The sequence below is a fragment of the Haliaeetus albicilla genome, chromosome W, assembly GCF_947461875.1.
Source record: "Haliaeetus albicilla chromosome W, bHalAlb1.1, whole genome shotgun sequence".
NCBI lineage: Eukaryota > Metazoa > Chordata > Aves > Accipitriformes > Accipitridae > Haliaeetus > Haliaeetus albicilla.
The window spans coordinates 16,775,698-16,797,586 of record NC_091515.1 but is presented as its reverse complement, the minus strand read 5'-3'; the positions used below and the strand labels follow the sequence as shown (position 1 = coordinate 16,797,586).

General features: G+C 45.3%; 1 long non-coding RNA gene across 1 annotated transcript in view; it reads right to left on the bottom strand.

The window, feature by feature from the left end:
- The window catches only part of LOC138683503 (uncharacterized), a 92,055-nt gene extending 70,865 nt beyond the window's left edge, over window positions 1-21,190 (bottom strand). Inside the window, exon 1 of the long non-coding RNA XR_011323011.1 lies at window positions 21,155-21,190. This is a non-coding gene — a long non-coding RNA (uncharacterized lncRNA). The remainder of the gene's footprint in view (window positions 1-21,154) is intronic.
- Between the last annotated feature and the right edge of the window lie 699 nt (window positions 21,191-21,889).

Here is a 21,889-nt window from a genome sequence, read left to right as displayed (position 1 = left end):
GGTTGATGGTTAGACTCGATGATCTTGAAGGTCTTTTCCAACCTAAAGGATTCTATGATTCTGTGATTCTATGTAACTATATCCTCCAACCAACCCATGAGGCCATGTGGTGGAGCTGGAATGGTACCACACCATGCCCCGAAATTCCATGGGGGGGGTGACTGTGCACAGTACTCAATGGAACACCGATGACCGTTCCCTACAATACACAAAGCCATTAAATGCCTCATGGTGCATTAAACACCCCGAAAGGGATAACAGTGAATGTCCCGGTAAATGTAACCAGAATTCATTTGATTGTCCTCTCAATTGTATGTGGGCTAGACACACCTATGGACCTAGCTGGTATGGAGAAAAGGATAAAATACCCCTGGCAGGATGATCTCCACTCTGGAACTGTCAGGTGGAAATTGGGTGCAAAGACATAGATGAAATGCCATTACTATGGCTAGATCCTCCTGCCCGAGAAGCTCTTACACAGGGCTGTCTATGTAGCAATACTAGCTACTTACGACCCTCTGTCCTGGATTGTAGCAAGAAAAGCTACTGTTGTTGCCTTACTACCATACTAGGTTCATGTCAAACAGCCGCTGTCCCTGCACCCCCTAACTAGGTGTGGGCATGTTCTGCTGACCATTTGTATTCCCGATTATATCCAACTGTCCCAGGACTAGCCTGTACATTGGCTGTGCTTTCTCTCTGTCCCATTTACCAGGAAGGGCCCTGTCGTGGTTTCAGCCCAGCCGGTAACAAAGGACCACACAGCCACTCGCTCACTCCTCTCGCCCCCCTCCAGTGGGATGGGGAGGAGAATCAGAAAGGAAAAAAAAAGAAGAAAAAAACCAGAACCTCGAGGGTTGAGATAAGGACAATTTACTGGGACAACACAAGAAGAGAAGTTACAACAACAACAACAACAGTACTAATAAAAGAATATACAAAACGAGTGATGCACAGTGCAACTGCTCACCACCCGGAACCCGACACTCTGCCACTTCCCACACCAAAAGCCAAAAGCACCTCCCAGCCTGCTCCCCATTTATATACTGAGCATGATGTCACATGGTATGGAATAGCTCCTTGGCTAGTTCAGGTCAGCTGTCCCGCCTGTGCCTCCTCCCAGGTTCCTGTGAAAATTAACTCTATCCCAGCTGAACTCAGGACAGGCCCATACCATACAAGCGGTGGGATCATAGGCCAAGGAGTGTACAGAAGGGATGGCAGGAAGCCTCAACACGAGTTGGATGGTGGATGGAATCAATATTTGGGCTAGGAGTTGCTCCAGTGCGAAACCGACAGAGCATTCTGGAACTGAGTTTACAACTATCAGACTTAGCCAATGCTACATCCGACAGTTTGGGACTCTTGAACAATCAGTTACAACATACCACTAAAATGACCATCCAAAATCAAGCCATACTGGATTTGATGCTACTGAAAGAGACGGGTGTATGTGGAGTTTTGAACCTGTCAATGGACGACTGCTGTGTCCACATTCCAAATGTGTCAATGCCACTTCAAGATCAAACCAACAAAATAAAGAAAGTGGCAAAAGACTCAAAGGCAATTGCTTCTGCACTAGGGACTGATTGGCTGGGAAAGGTTTTTGATATGTTTGGATTTTCTTTGATGGGATGGATGACCAGCCTCCTCCAATCTTTAATAATTCCTGTAGTTGTGATTATTGTCATCTGTATTGCAATAAGTTCTACCAAATGTGCAGTAGTGAAGTCTGTAACTAACGGTTAAGTATACCCCCTTAAAACCTGTTTGTGTGCTGGATATTCCTGTGTCAGATATTCTACTCTAATTCTAGACTAGAATGGAATGATGACCCACAATGAGCGTCAAATTCATCAAACTGCGCTCCCTTTTAACTTTGGAGGCAAGAGGTGACTGTACCACCACTCCAAGGAAACCAGTCAAATTGTGACTGTGGTCACGGGGTGGATTGTGTGGCAGTACACCTGCCCCGACAGTAAACAAAACTTCTCTGGGCAGGGAGGAGAGGAAAAAAAACCCAAACCCTAGAGGCCGCAGGTTGAAAGCCGAACTGGCCAATCAAGACATGCGTCAGGTACACGGAAGTGTTGACCTTTTGGCCAATGGGGATTAAAGACACCACAGATCAGATTCGACAAGGGTATAAACGGGCCCCCTCCAGAGGACAATTTGAGTCAGTCCTCCTCGGAGCAGCGGGTCTGCAGTCGGGGACTCTCCCCTTGGGTCGGGACACCGCCCTAGGTAACTCCTTGAGGTTGAGAGCCCTCATCTTTTAGGCAAGTGATACGTGCATTTTGAGTCATCATTTTTAAACCTTAAGAATTCTTAAGTGGACTGTGTAGTACTAATTCCCCTTACATCATTGAACCTGTGGTTTACTAATGTTATCAGAGTTTTAACTAACTTTTTTTTCTGAAGAATAAATCTGACTTTTAACACCTGTTGAATTTGATTGTGTGAGCCTCCATAACAGCCTGCTCCAGCGCAGGCTTCCCACGGGGTCACAGCCTCCTTCAGGGCGCATCCACCTGCTCTGGCGTGGGGTCCTCCATGGGCTGCAGGTGGATATCTGCTCCACCGTGGGCCTCCATGGGCTGCAGGGGGACAGCCTGCCTCACCATGGTCTTCACCACAGGCTGCAGGGGAATCTCTGCTCCGGCGCCTGGAGCATCTCCTCCCCCACCTCCTTCACTGACCTCGGTGTCTGTAGAGGTGTTTCTCTCACATATTCTCACTCCTCTCTTCTGGTTGCTGTTGCGCAGCAGCTTTTTCCCCTTCTTAAATATGTTATCAGAGAGGTGCTACCACTGTCACTGACTGGCTTGGCCTTGGCCAGCGTCGGGTCCATCTTGGAGCTGGCTGGAACTGGCTCTGTCAGACATAGGGGAAGCTTCTAGCTTCTATTACAGTCCCACAGTGTTGCTAAAAAAATGTCTGTGAAGGGTTCATGGACATTATCAAATATCAAGAGATAACATTTTCACAAGCTGGGTAAACTCAAGCAATTTCCAAATGTGTTTTGCAATGTAAATGTTTGCAGATTTCCATTCCTTCCATCACAAAGCACATGCAAATATTTAAATTCTAATGTTTCATTTTCTCCCTGTTCATTGCAGCCCTACACTTTCCACTCCCAGCTGGGGGAATTAAAAATGTTTTCAGTCCTGGTTTTGGCTGGGATAGAGTTAATTTTCTTTCTACTAGCTGGTATAGTGTTGTGTTTTGGATTTAATATGAGAATAATGTTGATAACACACTGATGTTTTCAGTTGTTGCTAAGTAATGTTTAGACTAAAGTCAAGGATTTTTCAGCTTCTCATGCACAGCCAGTGAGAAGGCTGGAGGGGCACAAGAAGTTGGGAGGGGACACAGCCAGGACAGCTGACCCAAAGTGGCCAAAGGGGTATTCCATACCATGTGATGTCACATCTAGTATATAAACTGGGGGGGAGTTGGCAAGGGGGGGGCGGATCGCTGCTCAGGAACTAACTGGGCATTGGTCAGTGAGTGGTGAGCAATTGCATTGTGCATCACTTGTTTTGTATATTCCAATCCTTTTATTATTATTATTGTCATTTTATTATTGTTATTATTATCATTATTAGTTTCTTCCTTTCTCTTCTATTAAACTGTTCTTATCTTAATTCACAAGTTTTACTTTTTTTCCTGATTCTCTCCCCCATCCCACTGGGTGGGGAGAAGTGAGTGAGCGGCTGCATGGTGCTTAGTTGCTGGTTGGGGTTAAACCACAACAGTATCTCTACAACTACTCAAAACACCACACATAGTACATATAAAGCAAATTGCACAAGTGGAACATCATTGTAACTGTTGCTGAATCAATTTCCTTTTTCATTTGCAAAGCACATTTAAGAAGGAGGGAAAATTTTGTGAGAAGCAGGCACATAAAAGAGAGAACTGTATTTATTAAAAAAAACTCATAAAGAAGTCATGTTGGGGCAGATCACTAATCTGAAGATTCCGGAAGTCTCTGCTGTGTAACCAGGGGATATCCCAGAAGGCTGTCCCAACTCAAGGTGAGCACAAGGTGCTGGGGAATTGTTGTGGTTTAACCCCAGCTGGCAACTAAGCACCACACAGCCGCACACTCACTTCCCCCTCACCCAGTGGGATGGGGGAGAGAATCGGAAGAGTAAAAGTGAGAAAACTCATGGGTTGTCATGGGTTGAGATAAAGACAGTTTAATATGTAAAGCAAAAGCCACACACACAAGCAAAGCAAAACAAGGAATTCATTCACTACTTCCCATCGGCAGGAAGTTGTTCAGCCATCTCTAGGAAAGCAGGGCTCCATCATGTGTAACAGTTACTTGGGAAGACAAATGCCATCACTCCAAACGTCCCCCCCCTTCCTTCTTCTTCATCCAGCTTTTATTGCTGAGCATGATGTCATATGGTCTGGAATATCCTTTTGGTCAGTTGGGGTCAGCTGTCTCAGCTGTGTCCTCTCCCAGCTTCTTGTGCACCCCTAGCCTATTCGCTGGTGGGGTGGTGTGAAAAGCAGAAAAGGCCTTGACTCTGTGTAAGCGCTGCTCAGCAGTAATGAAAACATCCCTGTATTATCAACACTGTTTCCAGCACAAATCCAAAACATAGCCTCATACTAGCTACTGTGAAGAAAATTAACTCTATCCTAGCCAAAACCAGCACATTCTCCACCCCTTATTCTATACCATTTACGTCATGCTCAGGTCCCACACTATCCAATACATCCTCATTAACCACCACCACCGAAATTTTAAATTCTTTTATCATTATCAGAAGATATTAATTCTCTGTGATAATTTCTCAGTGATGAAGCAAATAGTTTCTTTTGTACAGACTATGCCATGCCATGCAATTTCAGCAGATATAAGGCAGCTGCCAGTACTCTTTAGGCTCTTCCTGCCGAATTGCTGGCCCAGAGAGCTGGTAACGTGCAACTTCCTCCTGCCAGCAGCTCTGGTGGCACAACAGCATGGAGCTTCTCTCTTGTATGCAGATCGTGCCTCCCTCAACATCCTCTCTTACCCCTGAAAAACTGCTTTTAAATACAGATCTTCCGTAAAAAAAGCTACCAGCCTCCAAGGTGCGAACACCCCTCACTGAGCATGCGCTCTGAATTTTCTCTAGCATATACCTTTAAAAATAAAGCAAGGAGATTTTATATGAATCAAAGTAAAGGTATGTATGACTAGAGTCACTCAAGCTCCACCTAAAAATAAGAGAATAGTATAAAAGGGCTTAAGAGGGGAGGAATGCTAGGGAAAATACCATCATAGACAAGTCAGGAGGACATCGCTGACTTCTGGGATCAGTCGATGGGCTGAACATCTCTTCCCCCGCATAGGGATGCCTATTGGGTAAGATTTGAACCCTTGGTTATATCGAGTGCTTCCCCGGGAAACTTAGAAATCTTTACAGAGTTTTTCCATAATTTAACACATTTGAAGTCGACTGTATTCTTGGTACTTGCACATGCTTTGCAGACAGTGTATTTATCACAGGCAATCCAAAAGAACCTGCACTTCTGTTGCTTTAATAAACTGTACTATTCATTAAAATCTAGCCATGATAGTTCGTTGAATGCAACTAGTTTGAAAGTATATTACACTATTAGTGCATCCGTCATCATGATAGTTCAACATATTGAATGTGACCGGACTTATAGTGTGTCCCGATCCAATGTTGGGGAAGGTTTCAATATGATCCCAAGAGCAAGATTAAGACACAAACAAGGTCAAATGCCGTATACCCAAAAGAGCTTTTATTATCAAAAGTATCAAAAGTAGAAAATAGTGGTGATAGGATAGAATGGAAGAAAAGGAAGAAATCAAGCAAGCAGTCGGGATAGAGTTGCAAGGATAGTCACCACTATGGATCCAGTGGCATCCCGTTGGTCCTCAGTCTTCAATTCTTTGGTGGTGGGTACACACCATGGCTTGTCTCCATGGTTTTATATAGGGCATAGTCTGATGATGCATGCACATACGTACTGTTCATGCACTGTTCACGCACTGCAGGTTTTGTTACCTTATCTCAAAGACTACAGTTTCCATGACAATGGTAGTCTCCACATTCCTGCATGCTTCGCCAGCTCTGGCCTGTCTCCTCCCCCGGATGCCTCAGTGGCCTGATAATCATGCTTATGGACAGAGGAGTGTCCTGCTTAAACAAGCCATCTCTGGAAGAAGTCACAGCAAACAATCCTTGAGATGAATGGCTTGAGATGACAGTCCAGTCTCTCACAACAAACAATCTTTGAGACAAATAACTTGAGATAACACTTCAGTCTCTCACATAGTGCTGAATTGGACATCACTTAGAATCTAAGCCTAGCTGCCCCAGCCCCTCTGATATCTGAGGACAATCTGGAAAGCAAGGGGCTTTATTTTCTGCCAAACTTCTTTACCCTTTAACGCAACACTATAATAAAAGAAATGTATTGTTACCCAGAAAGTGGGGGGGGATGGTGGAGTGAGTGAGCGGCTGCGTTGTACTTAGTTACTGGCTAGGGTTAAACCACAACAGGGTGAAGCGGACTAGTAAAAAAAAAAAAAAAAAGAAATATTACAATTGTGTCATGTAGTCTTTTTTAGCTTATTAATGGATTTCATTTGCAGAATGACACAGTTTTAACCCTCTGAGAGGAAAGACAAGGTATTCAGATAGTTCACTGAGTAGTAATGATAACATATTTCCATACATTCTGTATGGTATGTCTAAATATTTTGATGGTTTTAATATTTTGTACCAGCCGTGGAAACTGGTTTGCTGCTAGGTGACTGTAAAAGTGAGACTTGGTAAATAATTATTAGAAATCTTATCCTAACACTATGATTGAAACAGTAGACAAAAGTATAGCCAAGCAATTAAGAAGTAGAGGTAGTTACTCATAAGTTTTGCAGTTCTTGGCTCTCATGACTAGATGTTCCTCCTGCTGCCTGGAGCTCTGGTGGATTCAGATTATTTATAATCCCAGCTCAGTTTCATATTTCTCTTTTTCCCTTGGTAAGCTCACTTTTTTGCATGGCTATTCTAGTCTGACAGTAACTGCCCTTAATATCCTCACAGATAGGCAGCTCATGGCTCTCATCCTGTAAATGAAGGGACTGAAAATAACAAAATACATTAAAAAATATAAGGAAGAGTTTCTCCAAAGCAACATTGCCTGTTATGTGACTAACTCTTACTTGAAATAATTGAGAGCTGGGGACATTACCTTAATTTGTGCCCTTGAAAGTCTCTCCTCACTTGCATTAAAATATGGTAAAAATTGCTTTGCACATAAATGTCCTGCCATAACTAGTAATTGAAAACCATGAGGTTAATACACATACCATTCAACAGGATTGAATTATGGAAATATCAGAGTTTCAGACCTAGAGGTATAATACCGTCTTTCATTTACTAGAAAGGACTTTCAAGAGATTTTAAAGTGTTTTCATGAGGCTTTTTGTTTCCTCTTTCATCCCCTTGTGCAAAATTCCTTGTTTTCTTTGAGAAATGCTCATAAGAAATCTGTTTTTTAAAAAACTAGTTTTGCATTATCTTAGATCATCAAGTATGTTATGAAAAAACATCATATTTGGCCCGAAATAGCTTGGTTCTCAAAGTAATAAAACTCAAAGGTTTGTGTCATCTCATTGTTTTTGATACCTCACATATATGCCCTCCCTTTCTTTTACTCTATAGATAGATTGTAGGTGCTTTGGGGCAACAACTTTTTTTCCAGAATCAGTTTTTACAGGGCTTAGCACAGAGTGCTGTGACTATGGCTCTTGGGAAAACAATAATTTTAAAAATCGTAATTTCTTTTAAACTGCTTAATTTAAAATCATCTCTCAGAATTCAAAATTCAAGGGAGAAGACCGATAGACTGTGCCTAAAATATTAATGCAAATACTAGGAGTGTGGTTGTAAAACAGGCACTTGTACAAGTGTCTAACCATCTGTGTGTGTGATGATAACTGATTTGCATAGCTGGCTGGAAAGTCATAGGAGTGCAGTGTTTGTAGGACCCAAATCTGAAGTTTCAGCTTACACTCTTTACATTGGTAGGTTAACGTGTCTGTCCCAGTAAAAAATTGCCCCACCCGATTTTTTTTATAACAGTAATTGCAAATTATTAAAAAAATAAACCTCCTCAACAGTCTGTAGAGGTACCATGCTGGTGTGGCCGAGTATGGTTTTTTTTTTAATGTGCTTTATAAGAACAGAGATGGTACTGTGAGCAAGCTGTTGGTATAGCACCGAGAATTACTCCAGGAGATTAACACTATATCCCTCTAGAAAGCAAGGTACAGAGGGCCTCCGTATTTCATAGAATCATAGAATAGTTTGGGTTGGAAGGAACCTTTAAAGGTCATCTAGTCCAACCCCTCTACAATGAGCAGGGACATCTTCAACTAGATCAGGTTGCTCAGATCCCCGTCCAACCTGACCTTCAATGCTTCCAGGGATGGGGCATCTACCACCTCTCTGGGCAACCTGTTCCAGTGTTTCATCACGCTCATCGTAAAAAATTTCTTCCTTATATCTAAATCTACCCTCTTTTAGTTTAAAACCATTATCCCTTGTCCTATCACAATAGGCCCTGCTAAAAAGTTTGTCCCCATCTTTCTTATAAGCCCCCTTTAAGTACTGAAAGGCTGCAATAAGGTCTCCCCGGAGCCTTCTCTTCTCCAGGCTGAACAAGCCCAACTCTCTCAGCCTTTCTTCATAAAAGAGGTGTACCAGCCCTTGAATCATTTTTGTAGCCCTCCTCTGGACCCACTCCAACAGGTCTTTCCTGTGCTGAGGGCTCCAGAGCTGGATGCAGTACTCCAGGTGGGGTCTCACCAGAGTGGAGTAGAGGGACAGAAGCACCTCCCTTTGCGAGAGACTGAAAGAGTTAATGTCTCAAACATTGTGGTGGAGCAAGTTCTGCTTAACAATGAACCCTGCCTAGCAAGGAACCACAGGTGAAAAGAAGCTGATCAGCACAGATCAGCAACAGGATGGGGAGGGCTTGCTGGAGGGTGCACAGCTCCATGTTCTGATACGCTGTTCTGATATGCTGAGCAGGGCAGCTCACCATGCATGGCGAAAGATCACGTCTGCAGGGAAGGGGAAGTTACTCCCTAAATGACCCCAAGCCCACCGACCCATTTCCCAAAGACTCACAAACTGTGCATGACACCTAATTAGCCTAATGAATTCGAGTGCCCACCCAAAGGAGGGGCAAGGATGATAAAAGGACACAAACTGAAGCCCCAGGTGTGCAAGCCTGCCAGAACTGGACCCATAGGCTGACTGAACCAACGCTGGACCCAGGACTAATGAAATCTTTCTCTTTCCCTTTTTCTCTCTCTGTCTTGTTCTATCTTTCCTTTTCCTTTTCCGTAATCCCTACACCTCATCCCTTTAAGATGTAAACTGTTGACCAAATCTGGGACTAAGAGTGGATCCAGCCGCCCCTAGGCCCTTCTCTGAGAAGGAGTCTAGAAAGCAAGGGGTTCTGCTCTGAACCTCGTGACTCAACAGGAGGGATCGCCTTATTCCCTGAATTGATGTATATGGTTACCACAGGCTACACGGTTTACTGAGGTAGTTCCATGCCAATTCCTGTTGTGAGAAATCCCGCCACCTACTGTTATGCCTCCCAAGTTCAGTTTGCTTCTGCCATGAATAAAATGTTTAACTGATCGTTTGGTGTCGTTTCACCTTAATTTAGCCTGAGGGAATTCCGAATTCACCATGACTCCCTGGTCTGTGCAGCCTGGGTCGTGACACCCTTGACCTGCTGGCCACGCTTCTTTTGATGCAGCCCAGGATACAGTCGGCTTTCTGGGCTGCGAGTGCACATTGCTGGCTCATATTAAGTTTTTCATCCACCAATACCCCTAAGTCCTTGTCCGCAGGGCTGCTCTCAATCCACTCATCCCCCAGCCCGTATTGATACTGAGGGTTGCCCTGACCCAGGTGCAGGACCTTGCACTTGGCCTTGTTGAACCTCATGAGGTTCACATGGTTCCACTTCTCAAGCCTGTCCAGGTCGCTCTGGATGGCATCCCATCCCTCAGGTGTGTCAACCGCACCACTGAGACAAGGGGAGTCAAAAGAATCTCAGTAGACACAATAAAGGGGGATGAAAGATGATGTGTAGTGCTTACATTGTTGAAATTATCTGAGGTAGAGACAGTCCTTGATAAGAAGAGCTGGCCCCAAGAACCAGCCAATGAGGTAAAGACAGTCCTTGATAAGAAGCAGGAGCAGGCCCCAAGAGCCAGCTAAGACTGGTCTTGCGGCTTGGGTGAATACCAAGAAATCGCTGAGCCTGCGCAAGGAAAGAGGTTACTAGCGGTGACGGAGTCATCTATCTTCATCTCTGCGACCACCAGACGACCACCATAAAGAGGCCCTGCGCAGGCGCAGTTGGGAGGGGACTATGGAAATGACCTCTCGGAGCTAATTTTAATATGAAGCAGGGATTGGTCATGCATATGTATAGGCGTATTGTGAATATGTAATACCTGACTGTATAAACTTGAGGCGAACTGCTGAGTCGGGTGCGCACGACTTTGGTGGGACTACCCCCCGTGCTGCCCAGCGCTGAATGAACATACCTATTTTACAATCTCACTGATTGTGGAGTCTGTTTTCCGCACGTCAGTTTGGCGAGCCAGCCAGGAGACTCTCTGCTCGGCTGCGGCTGCGGGACCGACTGCGGAGCGGACGCCCCTAGGCGCGCCCCGAGCACTTTCCTCGGAGGAGCCTCCGCTGCCAGCCGCTCACAGCGGGAGCAGACAACAACCTCCTGAAGCCGCGGACCAAACGGTATGTGTCACAAGGGGAGCCTGTAAAAGTATGGGCCGGGGCAGCTGGTAAATCGCACAGAGACGTCTGGCGTGCAGCGTAGTGGGAGGAGGGTACCCTGTATGGTAACCAGGGGGGATTTGCTGACCGATAGAGCGGCCGCTAGCGATCTTGGGGGTAGATCGAGCAAATCCGGGGTGATCGCTGCATCCCAGTATCGGGAGCCAGGATGGACCTGTCGATGACTGGTATATAAGAGGCAGGAGAAGGGTAAGCGCGCCCCCTCGCAATTGCGCTTGCTTTATGGGGTAAGTGGACCCCCTCGCAATTGCGCTTGGTTTATTTTTCCAGCTGCTGAAGGTTGTCAACTGGAGCGATGCTTGTATGATGTGAATGTTTGGAAATTTATGTTAAAGATTTTGTGTGGGTGTGTGGAAATGATATGTTGAAATTTATAGGTGTATGTATGTTTGTTAATGTGTGAATGTCTTTACGTATTAATAGGGGTGATTCCTTGCTTTGTATGTGGGCTTGCAACTGGACTATATAATAATTGGCATCCGGCTTGGGTTTTGTTGAAGTGTAAATCTTGTGGGAGAAGCTGGTACTGTACATCTAGCAGACGGAAACCAGACTGCCTTGAGTGTTTTCTCCAAATTCCACACTTTTATGATTGGGAAAGAGCTCACTAAGAATCCAAAATACTGAGATTGGTGTGTAAAGGAAAATTTAATTCCAGAAATTTGGGACGTGTGGGAGGAAAACTGGGGAAGACTGTAAAAGAAGTGTAAGAAACAATTTGCATGGAAGCTTATTAAAAGGAGAAGCCAAGATCAAACTTAAGAATCATTAGGAGGAGTTATAAAATGGGAAACAATCAAGGAGGAATATCGAGGAAAAGTCCTCTGGGTTGTGTAATTGCCCACTGGAAAGATATTGCTGAGACCGGAGGTACGGAAAGTAAAAAGAACCTTATTAAATATTGCAATCAATGGTGGCCGTTGTATAAGTTAGAAAGTGGTGCTAAGTGGCCACTTAATGGGTCACTAGATTATAATACTCTATTACAACTAATGCTGTTTTTAAGGAGAGAAGGAAAATGGGATGAGGTTTCGTATGCAGACATGTTTTTCACCCTCCGAAATCATCCGGAGTGGCAAAGGGGCTGTGGAATGGTATCCCCACAGGACCCCATGGTGCTTGCACTTGAGCGAGAGAACAACAAGGAGCTTAGAGGTAAACTGAGGCGGTGTTGTTCGGCATGTAGTATTGGACAAAGATGTACAAAGACAAGTAAAATTCATCAGGTACCAGAACAAGATCGAACTGATTTGTTTAAGCCTTCCCCTCAACCACAGGAACAGGATGCAGACTCGGATAGAACTCCGACCCCCCCGAGCAGTCCTGTATCTTCCCGTACTAGGAAGAAAACTACCTCAACAGCTTTACAAGCACCTCTCCGAGAGGCGGTGGGGCCGGATAGTGGGACGATGTTAATCAAAGTACCCTTTTCTACTGCTGACCTAGGGGAATGGAAAAAGGTTACAAAAGATTATAGGAGAGATCCGATAACTGTAGCTAAGCATTTCCAATTTATTGTGAAACAGCATAACCCTGATTGGAAGGATATACAGTTATTATTGGAATATATGACTGAGACAGAGAAACAGCTGATTTTAAAAACAGCAGGGAACCTTGCTGAAGATCATTATAAGATTACAGGAGGGGACATTAAGGAATATTTCCCTCTCCAAGACCCAAAGTGGGATGCTAATAGATCTGCACATATGGAAAGATTGCAGGGGTATCAGGAGTGGATTAAAAAAGGAATGGAGAGGGCAATCCCCAAAACTATAAATTGGTCAGCTTTATATGCAGTTAAACAGAGTCCTTCCGAGTCTCCATCCGAATTCCTGGATCGACTGAGGGAAGTAATGCACCGCAGCACACCGCTGGATCCTGGGTCAGAGGTAGGAATACAACAATTAGTCTCCCTGTTTTGGGGTCAGTCTACAGGGGATATAAGGCGCAAACTTCAGAAATTACGCCCTACAGAGAGTAGGAATTTAGAAATATTGTTGGATGAAGCATGAAGAGTATTTAGTAACAGAGAAGAAGGATATAGGCAAGGGCAAAGGAAATTAATGGCTGTTATTCAGGAAGAAAGAGGAAGAGGGCCTAGATGAGACTTGCCCCGACTGGGCAAGGATCAATGCGCTTTGTGTAAGAAATTCGGTCATTGGAAAAGGGAATGCCCAAGGAACAAGGAGGATCAGAGGGCTCAAACAGGAAGAACGGTAGCCCCTGTGAAGGGAGACTGACGGGAACCTGGGGAATCTACCCTAGCGGATCCACTGGTTATAATTAAGCTAGGGAAAACACAACAAGAGGTAGAATTTTTGGTAGACACAGGAGCAACATACTCGGTTCTGAATCAAGCTTTGATGCCCCTGGGAAATGATTATGTCATGGTGAAAGGAGCGACTGGCCAAAGTGAAAAGGCATATTCTTGTAAACCTTTAGAATATAAATTAGGAAAACAGTGGGGCATTCATAAATTTTTATATATGCCCAACTCCCCAAAGCCACTTCTGGGAAGGGACTTGTTGGAACAATTGGGAGCGAAAATTGTATTCAAAAAGGGAGAAATTACTCTGGAGGTAAAAGATCAGCAATATATTCAAATATTGAGCCTAACCTTAACCAGTCTCCCCCTAGAAGGAAACATTAACGAGGACATCTCAAACCAAGTGTACCCAGGGGTATGGGCTACCGATGCACCTGGAAGAGCGCAAAGTGCTCCACCTGTTGAAGTTAGGATCAAGGAAGGCCAAAAGCTGGTAAGAATTAAACAATATCCCCTAAAGAAGGAAGACAGAGAAGGAATCCGGCTGGTGATAGAAAAATTTTTGCAGTTGGGATCATTAAAAGAGTGTGAGTCTGAATTCAATACCCCTATATTACCTGTTTGGAAGCCCGAGGGGTCATATTGGGTGGTCCAAGACTTACGGGCGGTGAATAAGATAACTGAAGATCTTTACCCGGTAGTGGCGAACGCATATACCCTGTTGACCGTATTAACACCTGAATTGACTTGGTTTACTGTTTTAGATTTGAAGGATGCTTTCTTTTGCCTCCCTCTCCATGAAGCCAGCCAAAAATTATTTGCATTTGAATGGGAAAACCCCAAGAGTGGTCGAAAGACCCAGCTCACTTGGACGGTGTTGCCACAAGGATTTAAGAATAGTCCTACCATTTTTGGCAATCAGCTTGCGAAAGACTTAGAATCCTGGGAAGCCCCGTCTGAAGAGGGGAAGCTGTTGCAGTATGTGGATGATATCCTGATCGCCACCAAAACAGAGAAAGATTGTATGACATGGACGGGGAGTCTGTTGAATTTCCTGGGACTCCAGGGGTACCGGGTATCCAAGGAGAAGGCACAGGTAATGCAACGCAAAGTGAATTATTTGGACTATGAAATTAGTGCGGGACAAAGAACTTTGGGACAGGCCCGTAAAGAGGCAATATGTCAAACTCAGAGACCTCAGACAGTAAAAGAGTTACGGACTTTTCTGGGAATGACAGGGTGGTGCCGATTGTGGATCTATAATTATGGATTGCTTGTTAAACCACTGTATGCGTTGACAGCCACTGAGCAGAAACACCTTGAGTGGAATAAGGAGACCAAACGAGCCTTTGAGCTACTGAAAAAGGCTTTGATGTCGGCCCCGGCCTTAGGACTCCCACATGTGAGTAAGCCGTTTCTTCTTTACTCCCACGAGAAGCAGGGCATTGCCCTGGGAATATTAGCACAAAACCTGGGTCCATATCGACGGGCTGTTGCCTACCTCTCTAAGCAGTTAGACACGACTGCAAAAGGTTGGCCTGGATGCCTGCGGGCGGTTGCGGCTGTGATACTGAACATACAGGAAGCCCGAAAGTTTACTCTGGGCCAGAAAATGACTGTTCTGGTGTCTCACACAGTATCAGCAGTACTGGAAGCAAAAGGTGGACACTGGCTCTCTCCACAAAGATTCCTGAGATATCAAGCTATATTGGTAGAGCAGGATGACGTGGAGATTGTAGTCACTAACATTGTCAACCCAGCTTCTTTTCTCAGCGGGAACGCAGGAGAACCGGTACATCATGACTGTTTGGAAACCATCGAAGCAACATATGCCAGTCGCCCAGACCTGAAAGACAGCCCCATGGAGAACGGGGAAACTTGGTTCACAGACGGAAGCAGTTACATCCTAAATGGTAATCGACATGTGGGATATGCCATCACCACCAGTGAAGAGGTAATAGAATCAGGGGCTTTGCCCATGAACACCTCCGCACAGAAGGCAGAAATAATTGCTCTAACCCGCGCCCTGGAATTGGCCCAGGGCAAAGTTGTGAACATTTATACAGACTCAAAATATGCCTTTGGAGTTGTACATGCACATGGAGCAATTTGGAAGGAGAGAGGACTACTGAGTTCTCAAGGGAAGAATATCAAACACGCAGAAGAAATTCTGAAGTTACTGGAAGCTGTCCAGCTCCCTAAGAAAGCAGCAATTATGCATATTAAGGCACACCAGAAAGTGAGCTCAGATTTGGAAAAAGGGAATGAGCTGGCGGACAGAGAGGCAAAACAAGTGGCCAAAACAAAGGTAAAAACAGAAGGGGCCTTAATTCCTGATAGGCAGATTTCCCTAGAAGGTAAGCCAGAATACACTAAGGAAGACCAAAAGCTCATTACAGATTTAGAAGGGTCATATAATGAAGAGGGGTGGGCTCATACCCCACAGGGAAAGCTAATCGTTCCCTCTTGCTTATTATGGCATTTGATACGGGAGGAACATAGGAAAAGACACTGGGGAACAGAAGCTCTATATAATCATTTGATAAGAGAAATTGTGGCTAGAAATTTATACACCACGGTGAGACAGGTGACACAACAGTGTGATCTTTGCCTTCAGACTAATCCTAAGAATACCCCCAAGACGGAAATGGGCCAGATTGGAAAAGGCAATGGGCCTGGACAACAATGGCAAATTGATTTTACAGAACTTCCAAGAAAAGGGGGGTATCGATATTTCTTGGTATTAACTGATACCTTCTCAGGTTGGCCAGAAGCATTCCCAACAAGAATGGCTAAAGCTCGGGAGGTAACTAAAATACTGGTACAAGAGATAATACCACGTTTTGGGGTTCCAGCAACCATATCCTCTGACAGAGGACCACATTTTGTCTCAAAAATAGTACAACAAATTAGCCGCCACTTGGGTATAGATTGGCAGCTTCAGATACAGAGAGGGGTGTCTGTACAAGCGGGGGATGAAATTATGACTTCTTACATGGTGGCATTAGGTAAGCAACTTAATAAAATCCGGAAGCATGTGGTAGGGACTCGAGGGAGAGGTTTGGATGGGCCTGTGCATAATATACAACCAGGAGATTATGTGTATATAAAGTCTCTTACAGAAAAAACTCTGGAGCCACAGTGGGAAGGACCATTTCAAGTACTACTTACCTCCTTCACCACGATTAAGATCAAGGAACAGAACGCCTGGATCCATCACACTAGGGTGAAGAAGGCACCCAAAGGACAATGGACTTCACAGGAAAAAGGACCTTTGAAGCTCAAATTTGTGAGACATTGATTGTTATGTTCCTGAGTTGGACCTTGTCCAAGTGGCAGGCTTGGGATCGAAATACTTATTTAAATATGACAGAGAGTATCTCGAAAGTACTAAATTTATCAGATTGTAGGGTATGTAATCCCCTTCCTTGGGGGAACATGGAACTCCCCTTTTTAGGAATCCCGACCACAAATTGGACATCTCTTATTAAAGACGGGCCAGACAGGAATGGATCATGCCCTCATGGAAAGGGAAATACCCAGCGGGGACCCAACTTTGATCTGGAAGTGCCCAACCCTAAAGAGATCTTAATTACTGGCCGTTGCTTAAATATTACTGATAATATTTGGGGAGACATGGATAATTGTAGCCTTGCGGAAAATCTGGGAACTTTTGATAAAGGAAAATTAGAACGCCTTGGACTAAACTTAAGTATCAGTTTCTATTATATCCGGAAACCAAAGAGGGGGCCAGGAAAGAAGGGGCAAGAACAAGACAGAAGGGAGACGCATCTCGGTCCAAGATGCAACACAGGGCCCGGATACTGGTGGCTCTGTGGGGATGGCAGGGCCAGAAAGAGTTTACCCCAGAACTGGAAGGGACACTGTGTTCGAGGGTACCTTGCACCTCAGACCAGTATATTCGAGGGAGCTTCGCCTCCCCGAGGGTTTTTGAGAACACCTTGGCTCCGTGTAAAACAGGCTGAAAACCCACTAGTTATTCGAGGAACTGGGTACCATAGTTTTGTCCGATGGTTAATCCCCTCTTTAGGGGTAAGCGAGTTGGAGAAAGCTATCATGAATATATCTGCTACATTAGAGATTATAGAAAGTGCTACAATTGATGCAATTCGAGGGCTGCAACTGGAAATACAATCCCTAAGTAAAGTAGTACTCCAAAATAGAATGGGATTGGACATGCTTTTAGCAAAAGAAGGGGGCTTATGTGTAGTTATAAAGCAAACTTGCTGTACCTATATCAATCAAAACCAACGAATTGAAACAGATCTTGAGGAGATATGGGAAAGGACTAAAATACTACATGAAGTTTCCCAAGATGACACTTCTTGGGGCTTGACAGGCATATTAGAAAAACTAACCTCCTGGTTGCCAAATTTAACATGGTTAAAGCAGTTGTTTGTCACTATAATAATCATCATTCTCTTGTCTGTGGTCCTTTGCATAGTGGTTCGATGTGGCCTTTTGTGCTGTAAGAGTACAGGAGACTCTTACAGTGAATGGAAAAAGAATCAGTTACGACGAAAACTCAAGACCAACAAATACTTTGAGAGGATGCTAGATAGGGAAACAATGTATTAGCAGTACTAGGATTAAATATAGTAAAAGAATTTACTATTTTGTAGAAAAGGGGGGACTGAGACAAGGGGAGTCAAAAGAATCTCAGTAGACATAATAAAGGGGGGTGAAAGATGATGTTTAGTGCTTACATTGTTGAAATTAGCTGAGGTAGAGACAGTCCTTGATAAGAAGAGCTGGCCCCAAGAACCAGCCAATGAGGTAAAGACAGTCCTTGATAAGAAGCAGGAGCAGGCCCCAAGAGCCAGCTAAGACTGGTCTTGCGGCTTGGGTGAATACCAAGAAATCGCTGAGCCTGCGCAAGAAAAGAGGTTACTAGCGGTGACGAAGAGGAGTCATCTATCTTCATCTCTGCGACCACCAGACGACCACCATAAAGAGGCCCTGCGCAGGCGCAGTTGGGAGGGGACTATGGAAATGACCTCTCAGAGCTAATTTTAATATGAAGCAGGGATTGGTCATGCATATGTATAGGCGTATTGTGAATATGTAATACCTGACTGTATAAACTTGAGGCGAACTGCCGAGTCAGGCGCGCACGACTTTGGTGGGACTACCCCCCGTGCTGCCCAGCGCTGAATGAACATACCTACTTTACAATCTCACTGATTGTGGAGTCTGTTTTCCGCACGTCACCACACAGCTTGGTGTCATCTGCAAACTTGTTGAGGGTACACTTGATCCCACTATGTCATTGATGAAGATATTAAACAGTACTGGTCCCAATATGGACCCCTGAGGGACACCACATGTCACCGATCTCCATCTGGACATTAAGCCATTGACTGCTACCCTCTGGATGCAACCTTCCAGCCAATTCCTCATCCACCAAACAGTCCATCCATCCAATTCAGAGAGAAGGATGTTGTTGTGGCAGTACATTCCGCCCCCCCCCCGCCCATCCCGCCAGCAGGAAACGAAACTTCTCCAGGAAGGGAGAAGGGGAAGGAAACCCTGGAGGCTGCAGGGTGAAATCTGAACTGGCCAATCGAGACGCGCCAGGTACATCGAGGTGAGCCTCCTGGCCAATAGGATTAAATGACCACAGGTCAGATTCGACAGGGGTATAAACGGGGTCCCGCCAGAGGACATGTTGGAATCAGTCCTCCTTGGAGCAGCGGGTCTGCAGTTGGGGACTCCCCCTTGGGTCGGGGCACTGCCCGAGGTAACTCCTCGAGGGAGAGAGCCCTCAGCTTTTAGGTGAGTGATACGCACGTTTTGGAGCCATCACTTTAAATCTTGGGGATTCTTAAGTCGGCTGTGTAGTATTAATTCTCTTTACATCATTGAGCCTGTGGTTTTATAAAATGTTACCGGACTTCTAACTAACTTTTGCTGAAGAATAAATCTGAGTTTTAACACCTATTGGATTTGGTTATGTGTGCATCCCTAACAGTATGGAATACCCCTTTGGCCACTTTGGGTCAGCTGCCCTGGCTGTGTCCCCTCCCAGCTTCTTGTGCCTCTCCAGCCTTCTTGCTGGCTGGACATGAGAAGCTGAACAATCCTTGACTTAGTCTAAACATTACTTAGCAACAACTGAAAACATCAGTGTGTTATCAACATTCTTCTCGTACTGAACCCAAAACATAGCACTATACCAGCTAGTAGAAAGAAAGTTAACTCTATCCCAGCAGAAACCAGGACAACAGGTCAGGTTGGGGGTGGGGAGCACACCGCCACACCCTCTACATCAATAAATGGTTAGAGTGTGAAGAGCTGTCTCTGAAGAATAGCCTCGAGTGGGTTGAAAGCTTATGGGTAAGAATTAGAGACCAACGCACCAAAAGGAACCTTGTGGTTGGTGTCTACTACAGGCTACCTGATCAAGGGGAGCCTATTGATGAAGCCTTCTTACTCCAGCTACAGGAGGCACCGTGCTCACAGGCTCTCATCCTGCTGGGGGACTTCAACCACCCCAACATCTGCTGGAAAAGTAGCACGGCGAGCTGTAGGCAATCCAGGAGGCTCCTGGAATGCATTGAGGACAACTTCTTAAGCCAGATAATAGCCCCACCAGAGGGTATGTGATACTGGACCTGATGGTCACCAACGCAAGTGAACTAATCGGTGACGTCAAGATTGGAAGCAGCCTGGACTGCAGTGATCATGCACTGGTGGAGTTCACATTCCTGAGGCATATGGGTCAGGCAAAGAGTAAAGTCAGGACCCTGAATTTTAGGAAAGCAAAATTCCAGCTCTTCAGGGAGTTAGTCAATAGGACCCCATGGGAAACTGTCCTCAGGGACAAGGAAGCAGAACAGAGCTGGCAGATCTTTTAGGACTGTTTCCATAGAGCGCAAGAGCTCTCGATCACCAGGTGTAAGAAATCAGGAAAGGACAGCAAGAGACCAGTATGGATGACCTGCTGGTCAAACTGAAGGGCAAGAAGGAAATGCACAGGCAGTGGAAGCAGGGACAGGTATCCTGGGAAGAGTATAGGGATGCTTCCTGGTTGTGTAGGGATGGGGTCAGGAAGGCCAAGGCGCGGCTGGAGCTGAACTTGGCAAGGGATGCAAAGAATAATAAGAAGGGCTTCTACAGGTATGTCAGCCAGAAAAGGAAAGTCAAAGAAAGCATACCCCCCCCTTGATGAACAAGACTGGCAAACTGGTAACAACAGACAAGGAGAAGGCTGAGGTACTCAACAACTTTTTTGCCTCAGTCTTCACTGGCAACCTCTCTTCCCACACCTGTCGAGTGGATGGACCACAAGAGAGGGACTGGGGGAGCAAAGTCCCTCCCACTGTAAGAGAAGATCAGGTTTGTGACCACCTGAGGAACCTGAACATACATAAGTCTGTGGGACCTGATGAGATGCATCCTAGAGTCCTGAGGGAATTGGCTGATGCAGTTGCCAAGCCACTCTCCATCATATTTGAAAAGTCATGGCAGTCAGGTGAACTCCCCGGTGACTGGAAAAAGGGAAACATTGCACCCATTTTTTTAAAGAGCGTAGAAAGGAGGACCCTGGGAACTACCGACCTGTCAGCCCCACCTCCGTGCCTGGGAATATCATGGAACAGATCCTCCTAGAAGCTATGCTAAGGCACATGGAGGACAGGGAGGTGATTCGAGACAGCCAGCATGGCTTCACCAAGGGCAAGTCCTGCCTGACCAACCTAGTGGCCTTCTATGATGGAGTGACTACATCAGTGGACAAAGGAAGAGCTATGCATGTCATCTATCTGGACTTCTGTAAGGCCTTTAACGTGGTTGTTACGGATGCACGCATAACCAAATCCAATAGGTGTTAAAACTCAGATTTATTCTTCAGCAAAAGTTAGTTAGAAGTCCAGTAACATTTTATAAAACCACAGGCTCAATGATGTAAAGAGAATTAATACTACACAGCCGACTTAAGAATCCCCAAGATTTAAAGTGATGGCTCCAAAACATGCGTATCACTCACCTAAAAGCTGAGGGCTCTCTCCCTCGAGGAGTTACCTCGGGTGGTGATCCTGACCCAAGGGGGAGTCCCCAACTGCAGACCTGCTGCTCCGAGGAGGACTGCCCACATGTCCTCCGGCGGGACCCCCTTTATACCCCTGTCGAATCTGACCTGTGGTCATTTAATCCTATTGGCCAGGAGGCTCACCTCGATGTACCTGGCGCTTCTCGATTGGCCAGTTCAGATTTCAACCTGCAGCCTCCAGGGTTTCCTTCCCCTTCTCCCTTCCTGGAGAAGTTTCGCTTCCTGCTGGCGGGATGGGCGGGGGGGGCAGGAATTGTACTGCCACACATACCATGTGATGTCATGCCTAGTATGTAAACTGGGGGGAGCTGGCCTGGGGGGTGGATCGCTGCTTGGGAACTAACTGGGTGTAGGTTGGTGAGTGGTGAGCAATTGCATTGTGCATCACTTGGATATTCCAATCCTTTTATCATTATTATTGCCATTCTATTAGTGTTATCATTATCATTATTAGTTTCTTCTTTTCTGTTCTGTTAAAGTGTTCTTATCTTAACCCACAAGTTTTACTTTTTTCTTTTTCCCTATTATCTCCCCTATCCCACTGGGTGGGTAGGAGTGAGTGAGTGGCTGCGTGGTGCTTAATTGCTGTCTGGGGTTAAACCATGACAGTCCTTTTTGGTGCCCAACGTGGGGCACGAAGGGTTGAGATAACGACAGACCTGACCAGAGTGC